Source organism: Suricata suricatta, chromosome 13 (assembly GCF_006229205.1).
Source record: "Suricata suricatta isolate VVHF042 chromosome 13, meerkat_22Aug2017_6uvM2_HiC, whole genome shotgun sequence".
Taxonomy (NCBI): Eukaryota; Metazoa; Chordata; class Mammalia; order Carnivora; family Herpestidae; genus Suricata; species Suricata suricatta.
In genome coordinates, this window is record NC_043712.1 from 48,081,654 (window position 1) to 48,097,906 (window position 16,253).

Below are 16,253 nucleotides of genomic sequence, written 5' to 3' on the forward strand. Positions count from 1 at the left end.
CTTTGTCACTATATTGTAAATGAAGAAACTGGAGCTCAAAGAGGTTAAAGTTGTGGTCTAAGTGACAGAGTTGAAATTTGATCCTGGACCTCTTAATTTTAATATCTATGTTCTCACCTTGATGCCATCCAGCTTAAGGATTTGAGACAGTAAAGAGAGATACCTTAGCATACTTGGATTTTCTAGATGTAATGAAAAGGAAGGAAAATCTAGTAACTAAGAATAAAGAAAATAAAACCATTCAAAGAGATTGGTGTTGGAGAATTATGTATGCCTTAGAAATCCAAAGAAATATTTTGTAATTTTTAAAAGATCCATTTGCAAAGATCAGTCCTAAAGTGTGTTATCTGTATGTTTTTCATACATGTATCTATGTGTACAGTGCCTGTCCTCTGAAAACTGTGCTCCATATTTATTGTCTAAATGAATGAATGTCTTTCTTTGCACCTATGTGTGTCCCAAGTTCATATGTGTATATTACACATCTTTAAACATCTATGTGGATCAGTGACTGTGTGTTCCAGGCCCTTGCTCCTTCTTCAAAGTGTGATCTAAACACCAGCAACATTGGCAGCACCTGGAAATTGGTGGAAATGCAAAAACTCAGGCACCATCCCCGACATACTAAACTAGAATGTGAATTTTTAATCAGAACCCTGGATGATTCACATGCACATGGAAGTTTGAGAAGCACTATTCTAAATCATCCCAACTATGCCAGACAGGCTGTCATGTCAAGTCTAAGCCAAAAATGTTGAAAAGCTCCCAGAGAGATGTTTCAGTTGCTTGCAGAACACTAGGATCATTATTTCATGATCCAGCTCTTCACACACCTGTAGACAAAGATCTACTTTACCACTTAAAGAAGAGAGCACACATGTGCCACCACAAGCACACGACATATTTGAATCTTTGCGGATATTTTGTGATCTGGTTTGGCCTGAAAGCCTTCCTCAATGAGCAGAAAAATTTGCCTCTTTCATTTAAATAGAGCTACTCACCTGCCCCTTTCTTCTCCTTTCTCCGCTCTTTCCTAGCTTTCCTTCTATCCCTTCCCAGCCACTCAGGAGCAAGAATTTCTCTCTTTACTGGCCTCTATTCTGGCAATCCAGAGAATTGTTCATTTTCTCCACTGCCCCCCACCCACTAAGAATTAGATGTGGGGATCTGTTTTGTTTTGTCTAGAGGTAGTTAGAGAACAACTGATATTTCTAAAGTTGTTAAATATTTTCAATAAAATGCGTTCTTTCCTTTCTGAATTAGTCTTGGGAATCATAACATTGGTTGGTTGTACTGACACCGCCCTCTTTCCTCATCTACTATCACCACCTGTCCCATACACTAAGCCTTTTTTAAGAGTTTAGAAATTATCCTAGGGTCACAATTTCTCTGCCAAGTGACACATTCTTCAACTTAAAAAAAATTGGCAATTGAAGCAAGCTAAAGATAAAAAGTTGGGGTTATTTCTGAACAATAGTGCACTGAAACTTATTTCTCTCTAAAGCTGTCTTCTTTAGGAACTGATAAAAGAAAGAGACAGATCACAAGGGGGGGAGGGGCAGAGAGAGAGGGAGACACAGAATCTGAAGCAGGCTCCAGGGTCCCAGCTGTCAGCACAGAGCCTGACACATGGCTCGAACTCACACATCATGAGATCATAACCTGAGCAAACTCAGACACTCAACCAAGTGAGCCACCCAGGCACCCCCATATATAATTTTTTTTTAAATCTCCAAACTTAAAGAAAAATCCCTGCCAAAATCCATCATATTCATCATTTGCATGTCCTCTCTGGTTTATTTAAGTATTTATACCAAGTACCATATCAAAGACCTAGAAGCATGGGACATAATATTTAAGACCTTGGGCTGCAGAATGTACAAGTACGAATCCTATCTGGCAATCATTTGCTGTGTGATCTTGGAGAAGTTACTTTGCCTCCCTTTCCCAGTTTCCTCATGGGTAAATGGAGATAAATGACAACTCAGAGGGTTTGAGTGAGGAATATATTAGTTATCACACGTAAGCACTCAGTGAAAGTTTGTAGTTATCATCATTTAGATTTGATGAAATTAGAGCTACTTCTCTTGAGATTCCAAGGAAATAAAAGTGATGTTCTGATCTAGGGGTTACACTTGTTTTAAAAGTTAGGGAGACATGAGTATACTAGTGACAGAAAAAGGGAGCCATTTCTAAACAACCAGTTGGTGCAAAGCTTTGTCTTCCCTGTCTCCATGTTGGGCCTTGCCTTCTGGACTACGGGGCCCAAGAAAGTGGGACAGTGCTGGTGAGGTGCTGCTTTCTCTCCCCCTCTCTGTTTTCTCACTATTGCAAGGAGGGAGCTACACCAAAACACAGCTCAGAATCTGGGGAGGCAGGGGAACTTGGCGAGCAGCAGGTGAAATTCAGAGTTTGAAACTGAGAATGAGACCTGAAGGTAGACAGGGGTCCATGGAGGACTGGCTTCTGGGATTGGTTGGGAAGAGGCCAGTAAAGCCATGGAGGGCAGGGCTGAAAAGTCTGAGTATGAGTAGAAACAGGGCTGTGTACTGGTGATTGAAGTCAGAGAAAACATTGCCTCTTAGCATATGTAAGATGCAGATCTTCCTTGGGAATGGTAAAATGGGTGACAGAAGACCCTGGCTGGCAATCAAAACAAAAAGAATTACCTTCAAGATAGTAAGGTCAGGGCAAAGCAGAGGGTCAAGAAATCGGTGAGCTAGATCAGCCAAGATTAGGGGTGCAGTACATTCGACAACTCATGTAGGGCAGTGTGTAGAACCCAAGTCGACAGTCTAGAATGTGAACAAAAAGGACGTAATGACAATGGCAAATCTGTCTTGTGCTTCTGCTCATAGGTTAAGCTAAACTTAGGGTCTTAAGAATAGATGAGAACGGGTAAATATCTGTGAGACATTTTACCTCTCCTTTACCTTGTAAGAGTGGAGATGAACATATCTAGGGATAATCAGCGATAAGAGCCAGATTGAACTGTATTAGATATTACTTGGCTTCTCTTGAGGATCTATATAACCAAAAATGAAAAAAACTAAATACTTGGTGTAACAATACACCATGAAAAAGATCATAACATAAATTGGCTATGTACCTAAATGAAACAAATACCATTAATTATAAGTGTTTTGTTATGTTTTAAAGGAAATATACAGAGATGTGATTGTCTGTGCTTTCAGGTCTCTCTCAATAGTTCATTTACTAGAATGACTTGGGTCATGCTAAGTCCCTTTCTCTTTTAGTCCATTGTCTTCTCCCGATCTCTCGATTTCTGTTGTTCTCTTTACCATTCTGGATAATGCTGCCCTTTGAAATTTTACTGTCCTTGTTGCTACTCACATCGCCAGAGCTTACATTACCCACTGCAAGTAGCCACCTGTCTTGTCTTTGTTATAATGGCAATTGCTGACCCTATTGTACTTTATTATACGTTCATTACATTTATCTTTCTTTCTATTTTCACAAGCATTCCTTATTGTCATGTCTTTCAGATGAAGGCAAGGGGTCTTAGTACCTTTCATCCAGAACTGTACTGCAATCAATGAAGAACAGAACACCGGAAGCAATGAATGGGCTCTTAAAGAAGTACAGTGTTAAAGCCAGGATAAGTCATCAAAAACCGGATGTCCAACCGAGATTAACTGAGGAATTTGACCCGTCTTTTGAGATAGAGCAATCTTAGGAACTGATGGAAATAATTAAAAAAAAATGGATTTCTTTTGGTCACCAGGTACTTTACATTCTTGTACTAAGTTCTAGAAGGTAGACATTTTTATATTCCTTGTACTGAGGAGGAAATGGAGGCCCAAAGAGGTTCCATGACTTAAATAAGTTGTGATAGAGCTATAATTCAAACTCGGGTCCAACTGTTTCCAAAGCTCATTGTTTCCCTTCAATTCTGTATTGCCCTGGATGGACAAGAGGTATAGAGAAGGAGACATACATTAAAGAATTCATGTAGCAGAGTTCAGGAGCACTTGAAGAATTTTTTTTTTTTTGAGACTGTATACTTCCTTCATCAAAATGAAAAGGGTATTTTAAAAGGAAAAGCCAGAATGTACAGTCATGATGTCCAGGGAGTGTTAGAATAAGATAAGTATCCATGTGGGAGCGGGTTAGCAGCCAAGAAGTAAGGGAGCCCAAAAGAGCTAAACTAGGCTTTTAAGACTAGAGGCTAAATATCAAAGCTCTTTAAATCAGACCATTTTTGTCCCTTTGGCCTACACCAATCATGATAATCCTGTTTCTCCTTGCCTGGAATGGGTAATTCTATGATCCTGCCTTAGGGATGAATATGTGACCTAGATTTGGCCAATGAAATCTTAAGGAAAGTCTACTGGAGTGGGGGCTTCTGGAAAGATTTTCCTGCCTGATGAGAAAGAAAGAAAATCCTGGAAAAGCCTTCCACTGTTCACTTCCTGCCTGGGACACCGTCATATAAATAACGTGATATTTGGCTGCAGCAACCACCTTGTGCCTATAAAAGGAACCACAGAGAAGTAAAGGCATTCTATGAAATAGCAATATTTGAACTTTGTATAGCTTTTGTATGTGGCTGATCATTTGAAAAGTACTTTTATATACCTAATCTCATTTAATGCTTAAATAATCCTGTGAGCTTGTTATTATGTGTACTCTGGAACAACCTGAAATCTGTAGCGTCAACCCAAGTGACAGCCCAATAATGGGAATAACGTTACTTACCAATGTTTCCAGGTGGTTTTCGAACTCGTCCTGTATGGTGTTCTGAAATCATTCCCAATGTTGCCTGAAATGAGCTCCCAAAAGAGACTGGACTTCAGATCTCCAGGAGGTTGCAAGGAAAGTCAGTTAATGATCTAAAGCACAGGTTTGTGTTTTGTTCAGGAAAGACTACTGGAATGATTAAAGGCAAAAAGAGTTAGGCAAAACTATCAAGAGTACACAAGCACTTATGGACACAACGTAGCAGCCAATTACTGGAGGAGATGCCAAAGGAAATCCCATTTCAGAACGTCGTTGAAGGGCAGACCTGGGGAATCATTTATCATGGAGGTTTTATTGTCATTCATCTGGAGAAATTCCACCATCAGGTTTCAAAGCAAATTCACAGTGGCTTTAAATCATACAGGCCCATATTTTCACCCATCCAGCACAAATAATTTCATTCTGTTGTCTTGAAGTAAAAAAGGTGACAAAAATGCTAATCATTGTTCATAATCAAATGCTATAAAGTGACATTGAATCTAAAAACAGTAGCAGTTATAAATAAGGTAGAATGCAGCAATTATAAATAAGGTGGAATAACTATATTTATTCAGGTTTATCATGTACTAGAAACTATATATTGTATAGTCTAATTTGATTCTCCCAACATTACTAAACATTGCTGATAAGATTATCAGTAATCTATAAGAGTACCTCACAAATTAAAAACAAATTTTTAATGTTTATGTATTTTTGAGAGAGAGAGCAAGAACAGGAGAGGGGCAGACAGAGAGGGAGACACTTAACCTGAAGCAGGATCCAGGCTCTGAGCTTCTGCACAGAGCCCAACGTGGGGCCGAAACTGACGAATTGCAAGATCATGACCTGAGCCAAAGTCAGACACTTAACCGACTGAGCCACCCAGGTGCCCCAGTGCCTCACAAATGTAATGAAACCATTTTTGGTGTACAATAGGCCAGAATATCATCCTGAATTATTAGACTCCATGTATATGGAAACAAAACATGCAAACTATTCAGTTAATTCAATTTTTTAAATGGAGTCAAATGACCTTGTTTTACTCCTTGCTGAAAAGAAACTTACTTGCTGAATAACTACATTTAAAAAATCTTTTAGTTAATTATTGTGAGATGGTATAGCCACCACGTTTGAAAGGATCTCAACAAGCTAGCTGAATTGTATTTGGTTTGGGGGCATCTGATGTAATTATCCTTTAACTTCATACTTGATGAGAGCAGTTTATACGAGTTACCTTATTAAATTATCTCAAAATCCTAGGAGTTATGAATTATTCACGTTTTACAAAGGAGGAAAAAAAAGATGAGAAAGGGTAGCTTGCTGCCAAGGTGATAGAGCAGGAAAATGGCAAAGGCAGGCTGTAAGTCTGGGTGTGTCTTGCTCCAAAGCCCTGTGTCTCTACTACTGCTTTCTAGAGTCAAGATACAATTTTTCTTTCACTGATGATAGGAAACAACACTTCTGAATTTAAAACCACAAAATGAAATGCTTCACTGGGTGTAGGATCTGTTAGACAATTTTTCTCAAATGAGGATTTTACGTATTTCCTACACTTCTCCCTTAGGGAGTTGCAGAAGGGAGCAAAGGAAAAAGCTGTGCTCATATTGCCAAGTTATGTTGCAAGAATCATGCCATTGCTGTGTGAACTACATGTCCACACTTGTGGCATCCTTTCAATTTTTAAAGTTCAGCTTGAAAGTCCTATTTCTGTGCTAAGTACTTGACTGATGGTCTGTAGAAAGGCCCAATGCCTCCTCTCTCTACCCAGCCTCCCTCTCACCCCCAAATCAAACTTTGCATCATTGTTTAAATAGGAAGATGTGGGTGGGCACAATCTTTATCACTTTGATGTTAATTTTAATAAAAATAAAATGATTTGATGGGCATTGGTTAAGTCTTGCATTTCACTCTTATTCTGCCTCTTAATGACTATAACTGTGGCAACTTAATTTCTGAGCCTCGATTCTACTACCTAGAAGTGTTTCTCAAACCCTATTTTTTAAATTCCCAATCCATCTGAGGAAAAATACTTTTGTAAAATGTATGAAAATGAATTACCAAAAAGATGAAATAGAAAACAAACATCAAAAGTACATACTCACTTCTTTAAGATTATTAGATTCAACAGGTAAAAAAATTACTCTTGTTAAAAGTTTCTCAACATTCACTCTCACTATCTCATCTCAGTTTCCAATTTTGCTAAGACCTGGAAAGAGTTCATAGCTTGCCATCAGTCCAGGAACTGCATTTTGAGTCTCATTGATCTTTAAAATTAAGGATACAGACACAAGGATGGCTCCGTTGATTAAGTAAGTGTCTGACTCTTGATGCTGCCTCAGGTCATGATCACACAGTTTGTGAATTTGAGTCCCACAACAGGCTCTGTGCTGACAGTGTGGAGCCTGCTTGTGATTCTCTCTTTACATCTCTCTCTACCCTTCCCCTGCTCATGCTCTAAATCTCTCTCCCAAAAATAAACATTTAATAAATAATTAAGGATAAAAATATCTTTAATCATTCAGGGGTGGTTGCCAGAATTCAATGTATAATGTATGTGAAATGCTTAGAATAGTGCCTTGTAAGTACAAAACATGAAGAAATTCTACTCTCTGCCATAAAATTAAACCCAGAACCTCTAAGGAAACAGCACCAGGTAGAGAATATCCTGGTGAAAGCGAATGAGATAAAACCCCTGACTAAGGTCACTTGACCTTGTCCCCAGCTTGACTTTCCCATTGGGATTATCTTTTGCTTTCTCACCACAGCTCTCTCTACCTATTCTTCTCCTGATGCTACCATGACACTGACCTCATGGTGGGATGAAATTCCTTCCTGTTCGGAGAAAGAAACAGAGTGCAAGGGCCAACAACAACTGAGCTTACAAAGTATAAAGTCTGGCCCCAACCCAACCTGTCTGCTGTTTGGTTCCATAAGCCCTTAGGCACAGAGGTGCCAGAGCCAGATTGGTGACTACCCAGCTCTATTCTTTATTTGTCTTTGGCAAGTTATTAGCTCTGGGCTTCAACTTCCTCATGTATAAAACGGGGAAAAAGTAATACCTTATAGGGCTGCTATGAAAATTAAACGAGCTACTATATGTCAAGAGCTGAGTATACCACCTGGGACATAAGCAGCCTGCTCAGTAAAGTGTCATACATCATCATTATCATCACATGGAAAGTGTCATACATCACCATCATCATCGTCGTCACATGGAAACTCCTGAACCCTTCACTTTCCGGCTCCTGGGCAGCCCTCACAAAGCAGAAGTCATTCTCAATGGACCCTAGAGAAATACCTGCTGAGACAAGAGCTCCTGCCTAGGAGAGATCCTGTCATGTCACCCACCTGACTATGACCCTCATTCTTAGATTTCATTTTCATTCCGAGAGTTACCCTTTTCCTTGTGTGATTGGCAGAGAAATGAACTTACCTTTTACATGAGAATGAATCCTTCCCACAGTCTATCTGAACACAAATCTTTACTGTTACTTTGATGTAACATGCCACACAACTTCCATTGTGTTTTGATATCCAGAAACCATTTCCTAACTGTGGGTTTTGTATCCCACAAAATTATCTAGTCTCACAGTAACACTGCATAACAAACTACCGCAAACTACACAACAATAAACATTTAGTACTCATGCATCTGAGAGGTGTGCTCAGAAGCTCTGCTGACCTTGGCTCGGCTGAGTAATTCTGACGGTCTTGGTTGGACTTGCTAATGTGTGCAAGGATTGTCTGGTTGCTGACTCATCTAGGATGGTCTCAGTGGGAGTGATTGGGGTGACTTAGCTCTGTTCTATTATGGGTCTCACCCTCCAGCAGGCTAACACAGACATGTTCTCATGGCTATGGCAGAACACAGGAACAAGTGGAAACTTAAACTCTTCTCAGGTCTCTACTTGCAACACATTGTGTTCATCAGATTGGCCAAAGCAGGTCTCAGAGCTTAGTCCAGAGTAGTAGTGGAACAGCACTACCATGTTAGATGGCAATACGCAAGGGTACTGTGCTCATTAAATGTTTGTTTTGCCTTCCATTTCTTTATATTCCTGACCGATCAGATCAGGAAAACCACTTGCCGATTCAGATTACCAACTCAGGACCTTGTGTCAAGCCAAGATTTTATTGAATATACACTCTAGGATTTGGTTTGTTTGTTTATTTTAATGGAATCTGTAAGGTACTTTTCTTTCTTTTCCCCATGAGGCAGAAAAGTAGCAAAAGAAAACATTCATTTTTAATAATGGATATCTGAACATTTCATGTCATAATCCCTATGATGACTTATAGCTTCTATTGGGACCAGTCTTCATCCCAAGGTATTACGCTAGTCTCAACAAATGAATTTCACACACAAGGAATAATACTCAAATAGCTACTTATTAGAGCTGAATGCTTTTCTCATAAAACTTGCAAAATATAAAATGAGCTTTCCTACTGGAGGTAGACTCTAGGGAGATTTCCTGTGTTAGTGATTTGATATTTTCCTCTCAAATGAAAAAAAAATACCTTATTTCCTTTCTGACGGTGTTTCCTAACTAAGTGCAGAATTACTGTTTCCATTTCTTACGGAGCAAAATTATTTTCACTTGCATGAAGCTTCTCAGAGGACATCCTGGTCAAAGAAAAGCATGAAGTCCCCCTATTATCAGTTAACTCTCCAATTAGTGACTTTGTGGCAAGGTACTTGCCAGCAGCAATGATTTCAGAATGGGCCCTTTCACTTTAAGGGCAAAACTCAGAACCTCCTCGGTTGGCCTTGCAATAAAGGAGCTACTTGGGCATGTATGTGGTTGTGCATGGAGCGAGGGTAGGGCAATGACAGCAGAGTTCATCATTAACTAGCTAAACAGGGCCGGGTGGATAATTCATCATAAAGATGTATGAAGCAAGTCCACGGGGGTATAACTGGGATCATGGTGGTGCAGAGAGCCCTTCTGTTCTACCTCCAGTTTGTGTCACTGACCTCACATCCTTGCACAAAATTTGGACTCTGAGGTCAGACAGCCTTGGGTTATATTTTAACCAGACCATTTACCAACTCTGTGATCTTTAAAATTTTACATGATTTCTGTGAACTTGAGGTCACTCACACATAAGAATACGCTTCTTACCTGTACAGCGATACAGGACACACAGAAAGTCACTTAGGACTTACCATCTCCCCTGTGTCTCCTCTCCTTTTTCTGTTCCAACCTCCACCCCCGCCCCATTCTTGTCCTTTTCTCCCCACCTTCACCTCAAGCCTCACAAGCATTGCTTATCCCAGAGAAAGAAAGACACTGAAAGTAGGGAGATCTTGAACTTGAAGCTGAAAGTTTCTATCAGCATCTCTGCAGAAAAGCAGTCCTGTGCTTCAAGTGGAGACACCTAAAGAAAGGAAGAGGGAGCAGAGAGTTCCATCCTGAGAAGGGGAAGTGTGGGATTTTTAGTATCTCATGGGTGGGAGACCCAGGCTTTCAGTGAGAGAGGGAGTGAGACAGAAATTACTTTGATTTTCATGGAAATTATCATTTGACTTTGATCTTGAGAGAATGTCACTGAGCCAAATGCTGAAGTTTAGATTTTGAGGGAGGGATTTGGGGGAGGTGGTGGAAGGCTGTGAGAAAGAAGAGATGAAAAAAAGATTTCATTCTGAGAAGAATAAGTGTGTGTGTGTGTGTGTGTGTGTGTGTGTGTGTGTGTGTGTGTGTCTCAGGAGCAATGTGGGAGGGGTGGGTGCAAGAACAGGGAATCCCCCTTTTTTTTTCATAAGGAATTCAGGTTTAAATCAGATGAAGTCTTAGAGAAGCTGAGAGAATACTGTCCTTAGAACACAGGAAAGAAAGTGGAATTGAAGAATGTCTAGTAAAACAAGGGCTGTAAACCTTTTATTATTATACTTGTAGCTTCTGGGTTAGGACTTTAATGCCATCTTTTAAGATGTTGCTCACTTAAAGCAATTGTGTTTAATTTTAAGTTAAAGAAACCTATCCCAAGTATTTCTTTTCTCCCTTCAATTCATTTTTCATTTAAGGATATGATTTCCTTACCCTGAGATGAGTGCATACTTGATTATTTCCACACCTGAAGAGATCCACTAATCATGGAAAATGGCACAAAGATAAAAAGCAGTGTACTGTAGCTGCAGGCTCTGTATAACTGGCTGTGTGACCTTGGGTGAAGTCATTGACTTCTCTGAGCCTTAACTCCTTCATGTGGATTACATCAAATGTAAAGGTCCTTTCAACTCTAGAAGTTATCCTAAGTAGTCTTGAGGTGACTAAAACCCCTAAAACAAAGTTAATATGACCAAGAAATCTATCCCCTTCTTAAAGATTGTGGGGCTTAATTCTATAAGCAAACTATATTTGCAAAGATATATTCAATAAGGGGTTAATGTCCAGAGTGTGTAAAGAAATTATACAACTCAACAAACAAACTGAAATAATCTGATTATTTGCTCATCAATAAAATGGAAATTATGGTAGGGTCTATCCTATTAGGCTTGTCTTGAGGTTTACATGCAGAAGTGTTTGTGAAGAGCTTAGCATAGTAAGTGACTGGCACTTAGCAAGTGCTCCAGGAGCAGAGGTTCAAGGAGAAAAGGACGAGTGAAGGGGCTGTGCGTCAGAGTCCAGTCACTCCCTGCGGTCCCATTTTGAAACTCTGGGGTCCCCAGTGCATTTCAAGAGACAATGTAAAACAGAGAGTTAGCAAAACAAAGATGAGAAAAAGGTTGGGGAGGGGGGTGATAACAGCTCCAGGATCTCTTCAAAGTGCTTTATCTGTATTAGCTCATTTAATCCATTTATCAACCCTACAAGGTAGATGAAATATCCCTATTTTATAAGGGACAAATCTGAGACAGAAATGTTAAGTGATTTGCCCATTAGTATTTACAGCTAGTAAAGATCACCCTCTTTTCAGTGAAGCTGAAAATTGGCACTGTCCCTAACATATCTGGAGAAAAACAGAAAATTACTTCTATTCCAGCCTTTTTGTTTTTTCATGGATGCTTAGAAAGTTGGCCGAATAATGTATAAGCCTGACTTATCCCCCAAAGTTTCATGCCTGTATCTAGCAGTTTCTTCCCACTTGGTGCTAATGAACATGCGAAAAAAGATCTCAACATTTGTCTCATGATGTTAACTAACACCATGCAGGGTGCAGTGATTATGAGGGGGGGCTGTGCTGTGGCTTCAACAAGCAGTGGCAGAAATTCTTAATGAAGATTGCATACAGATTATAGCATTTTGGTGTATTTTATGATGAAATTTGCCAAGGGTTCGAAACCTTTTCCATTGGCTCACTTATCCTCAGCACAAATAGGGGGGTTTGATGTAAAGAACTGGAAACAGGGGATGAACCAAGTATAAATTACACTAGGGCTGCCCGCACATTGGAGGACCGACTCAGAATGCTAATGAGTAAGGCTTCTGTGATGCTCTTTATGAAAGGAAATCTACAGGAGGCAAAATATGGACTCAGAAGACCAATTCTGAGTAAATCTACTGGCATATATTGAGATATTTTTTATATTGGGGAGTGAGAACCTTACTAAGAATTAGGAACTATATACACCTAGTTGTATGTGTAAGTGGACTTGTGACCTTGCTGAAGGACTGGACGTGGTTATGAAAGAAAATGGTGAGCTGCTTTCTATCGGGAGAAGAGAAATTTATTCATGCTAATGCTGGGAGATGAACTCTTATTGAAAAGTGGTTTAATAACAGTGGAACAACCTATGATTTATTCCAGGAAAATAGAATGAGGAGGAAAACTTCTTATTTTGCCTTGTAGAATTCACAAGGTCATGCTAAGTGTATATGTTAAGTTTTTTCACTCATGGCTGCGTCAAGCATATTCAAATTCAATTAAATACATGTTTGTTAAATACAAAAACAAGGAAAGTAGAAATGATTAAAAACCGACCTCATCATTTTGAGGGAAAGTTTCCAGGCTTAAGAAGGAAAATTTGCCTCATGGTAATTTCAAGAGCCTTAAGATTTTTGTTTAGACTCCTTTCTGCCCAGCTTCTCTTGGTAATTTCTTTTACTAATTCAATTGCTTGAGAGTGAAGAATTTTAATTCAAAATTCCTAATTTCCAGCAATCACATTCAGATACCACCATTTTGTCAATCTGCAATCTACTTTTTGTTTGAAGTTAAAAGTTTGTTTTTAACCACAGTCCAATATTTTCCTGTGTTTATTTTTCCCTATAGAATGTTTAACCTGTATGTCATTTTCCTGAATGACAGTGAGTGGATAGTGACGTGTTTGTTAGTGAGGATGGTCTTCAATTGTGGCAAATTTGAAGCCCAACTTCCCTAAGACTCCAATGAGAAGAATATTTAAAATATCTCAGAGTTGATATTATTTTTTTTCTGTTTATGATTTGAGTTTCTTTTTAATTGCAAACACTGATTTCTTATAGTTTGAGCTTGTCCAAGAGATGTTAATGGCCCTGAGGAAACTGAAATGCTCTTTGTATTCATACTTACTCATCACTGAACAAGACTGCCTTTTCATTTGAAGTAAAAGATGTTAATTTATACACCGTTATTATATGCACACAAATGCTATTATGGGCATGCAGACACAGGGGTCCAACTATATTCTTAATTATTCATGCTAGCGGAAGGGAGGCAGAGACAACACAGAGCTATACACAACCCCAAAACCTTAAATATTTTAGTTTAGAATGCCCTGCTTGACTTTTTTCTGGAACTGGACAATTTACTGAAATGATATATGGACATTTAAGAATTTAATAGGCACCTGCTGTATACAGATTTCTAAGTACCAGGGGACATTATGAGCTATAAAAGGAATACCAGGTAAATAATTTCTGAGAGAATGAGGCAATCAGAAGGAGAGATAAACTTACAGTTGTGATACCTAGAGAGAAAAAGGCAATCATGGATAAATTCATATCAAGTAATGACCAGAACAAACTTGTGGTGATAAGGCAGTCAAGTACAAAGCAAGCTTTTTCAGTGAAATGTGTCTCGACTTCAGAGTTGAAGGGGCTAATGGCTATGGTTTTAAGGAACAGAGAAATGTTCCAGATCTCCAGAAAATTGCAGGGAAAAATGCCAAGGTAAAGTCACTGCTTTCTGGTTCCAGGACAAGCTGTAGTAAGTGACTTGCCAAATTACAGTGTGTCCGTGGCAGAATGGAGGCTGAAATTCATGTTTTCTGATCCCTCATTCAGTGAAGGGATAGGGTTCTGGTCTTCTCTCATTGCATTAAATTGCATTTCTCCATGTAACAGTTTTAATAGCTATGTTGACCATGGCCACATAAGACACAGCAGGTTAAATCAGTTTCATTGACGTGAGTAACTGGGGTTTAAAACCATAGCCACACACCCAGCCAATGTTCCATCACACTAAACAGTGTGTTCTTCATCACATTCTCCTTGCATATTTCCTTCAGATCTGGCATTCAGTCGGAATGCATCAATAGGATGGTACAAGCTGTTAAAAATTTTTTTGACAGGAAGTAGGATTTATTGGCAGGCATGAGTAAGAAGGGAGTAATGCTGAGGTTCTCATGAGTGTGCAGCCTGCCATTTGTCCAGGGGGCCATGCTTAGGGATAGATTTGACCCCCCAGCCATCAGCGATAAGCTGCCTTTCAGCCACTGTCTCTCCAAATTCACCCACATTAAACTTCGTAAGGCCCCACTTCTTGGAAATGTGGCTCTTGGCGACCAAGGAACTTGAACTTGGCCCTGCATTATGCCTCAATCACGTGTTCCTTGTTCTGCAGATGGGTACAGATGGACATGATGACTTGGTTAAGTCATCACGGACTCTGGCCATGCACTCTGGGGCTTTCTAAAGGCATCCCACGTATCTGTCTGGAGCCTAGACTGGGGATAGCATGAGGTCAGACATCAATGTCCCCTGAAAAGGGCTGTCTCCAAGGTCCCTAATTAGGGTAACTCATTCAGTCACAAGGCTGTATACACTCCCAAGGAGCCTACTGTTTGCAGCCACGGCACATGGGGCCACCAAGGGGAAAAAGCACAAGTTGTTAAAATATAAAACACTCTGTTCCAGTTGGGAAATAGTCATATTTTTGGTGGACCCCCAAATGTTCTTAACCACCACAAGATCCATTTAGACATCTCCTCGCATAGTTTTCATAGTTCAGTAATTAAAGGGGAATGGCCAGGACCCTTGAAGACCCTGCTTTGGCACTCCAGCCAGCATTCATCTCGACTGTTGGAGTGCTGGTGCCACTGTTCACACTGGTTGGTCCGTGCTGGGACCAGCATTTATTCTGATTCATCAAGTACGAATGGTGTGCCAGTGGTTATGAATTGCATTAGTCCTGTATTTTCCTTTCCATGTTTTTGTTCATGCTACTTTTTCTGCCTCGAGTATTCTTTCTTTCTTCACCTGTTCACCTTGTACCTTGTGTAGGGAACTGGCTTACACAACTGTGGGAGTTGGTGAAACAGTCTCTAATATGACTGTCATCTGAAGCTGGAGCTTAAAAGGCATGGGGCAGGCAGTCAGGAAGGCTGGCACCACAAGCACAAGGAAAGATCAAAACCTTGTGTAGTCTTGTCTCTCACCTTGGTGATGGGAGTATTCCTCAGAAGCTAAAAGCCCTTGATCACAGAGCTACACATACATGGCTGGCCCAGAAGTAAAAAATGCTAAAGGAGGATGCAGATGCAGGGTAAGGTGGAGCACTCACAGACCCAGCCACTGCATCATGTCAACAAGGTAAATTAGCAGATCAGCAGTGACTTGTGTGCATCACAAAATGGCTGCTGCTTCCCTTCTGCCATTAGGGAAAATCTCCCTCGTGCTTTACCCTAAATAGAAACATAAAAGAATGGGAATTATGGGGAATGTAGTGCAGCCTCACCAAGTCGACACCTGAAAAAGCCATCACACCTTGGTATCAAGGCTCAAGTCAAGTGCCATCTCCTCCCTAAGTCTTTCTTCTGACATGGCTGGAAGTCCTCATTCCCTCCTGAGTCCCCAAAGCCCACTATCAAACCACATGGTGGCATTAACAGGTACCTAGCATTTTCACTGTTAGTGTGCCTACAGTACTTCCACCCTGGACTGTAAGCTCCTCAAAGTTAGGATCTGAAAGTAGTCATGCTACCTGACACATAGCAAGGAGTTCATAAACATTCATGGAATAAGGAACTAACCAACCTGACATTGAGATGCTGTGGAAAGATTCAAGGGTGATGTATTCACTATCTACCCCTACCTACCAAATCATCCCCAAACCTTAACAGGTTGAAACTACCACTATCATCTCACAGTTGCTGAGAGTCATGAATCCAAGAGCAGCTTAACTGGATCATTCTGGCTCAGGGCCTCTGGTGAGGTCACAATCAAACTATTGGCTGTGGCTATAGTCATTTGAAGGGTCTGCAGGATCAGCTTTCAATCTCACTTACATGGCTATTGACAAAAGGCTTTACTTCCTCATCACATGAGCCTCTTCATGGGTCTACTCACAAGATGGTAACTGACTTCTCCCAG

General features: G+C 40.1%; 1 long non-coding RNA gene and 1 other non-coding gene across 2 annotated transcripts; both read right to left on the reverse strand.

Annotated features, from left to right (window-relative positions):
* Window positions 1-663: 663 nt before the first annotated feature.
* LOC115276941 lies at window positions 664-3,015 on the reverse strand. Its single transcript, XR_003902128.1, has 3 exons — window positions 2,934-3,015; window positions 2,670-2,795; window positions 664-833 (listed from the first exon to the last, which is right to left on the reverse strand). It is a non-coding gene; the product is annotated as an uncharacterized LOC115276941 (long non-coding RNA).
* Window positions 3,016-14,650: 11,635 nt separating this feature from the next.
* Window positions 14,651-14,788, reverse strand: LOC115277170. The gene has a single exon (XR_003902275.1). It is a non-coding gene; the product is annotated as a small nucleolar RNA SNORA70 (small nucleolar RNA).
* Window positions 14,789-16,253: the final 1,465 nt, after the last annotated feature.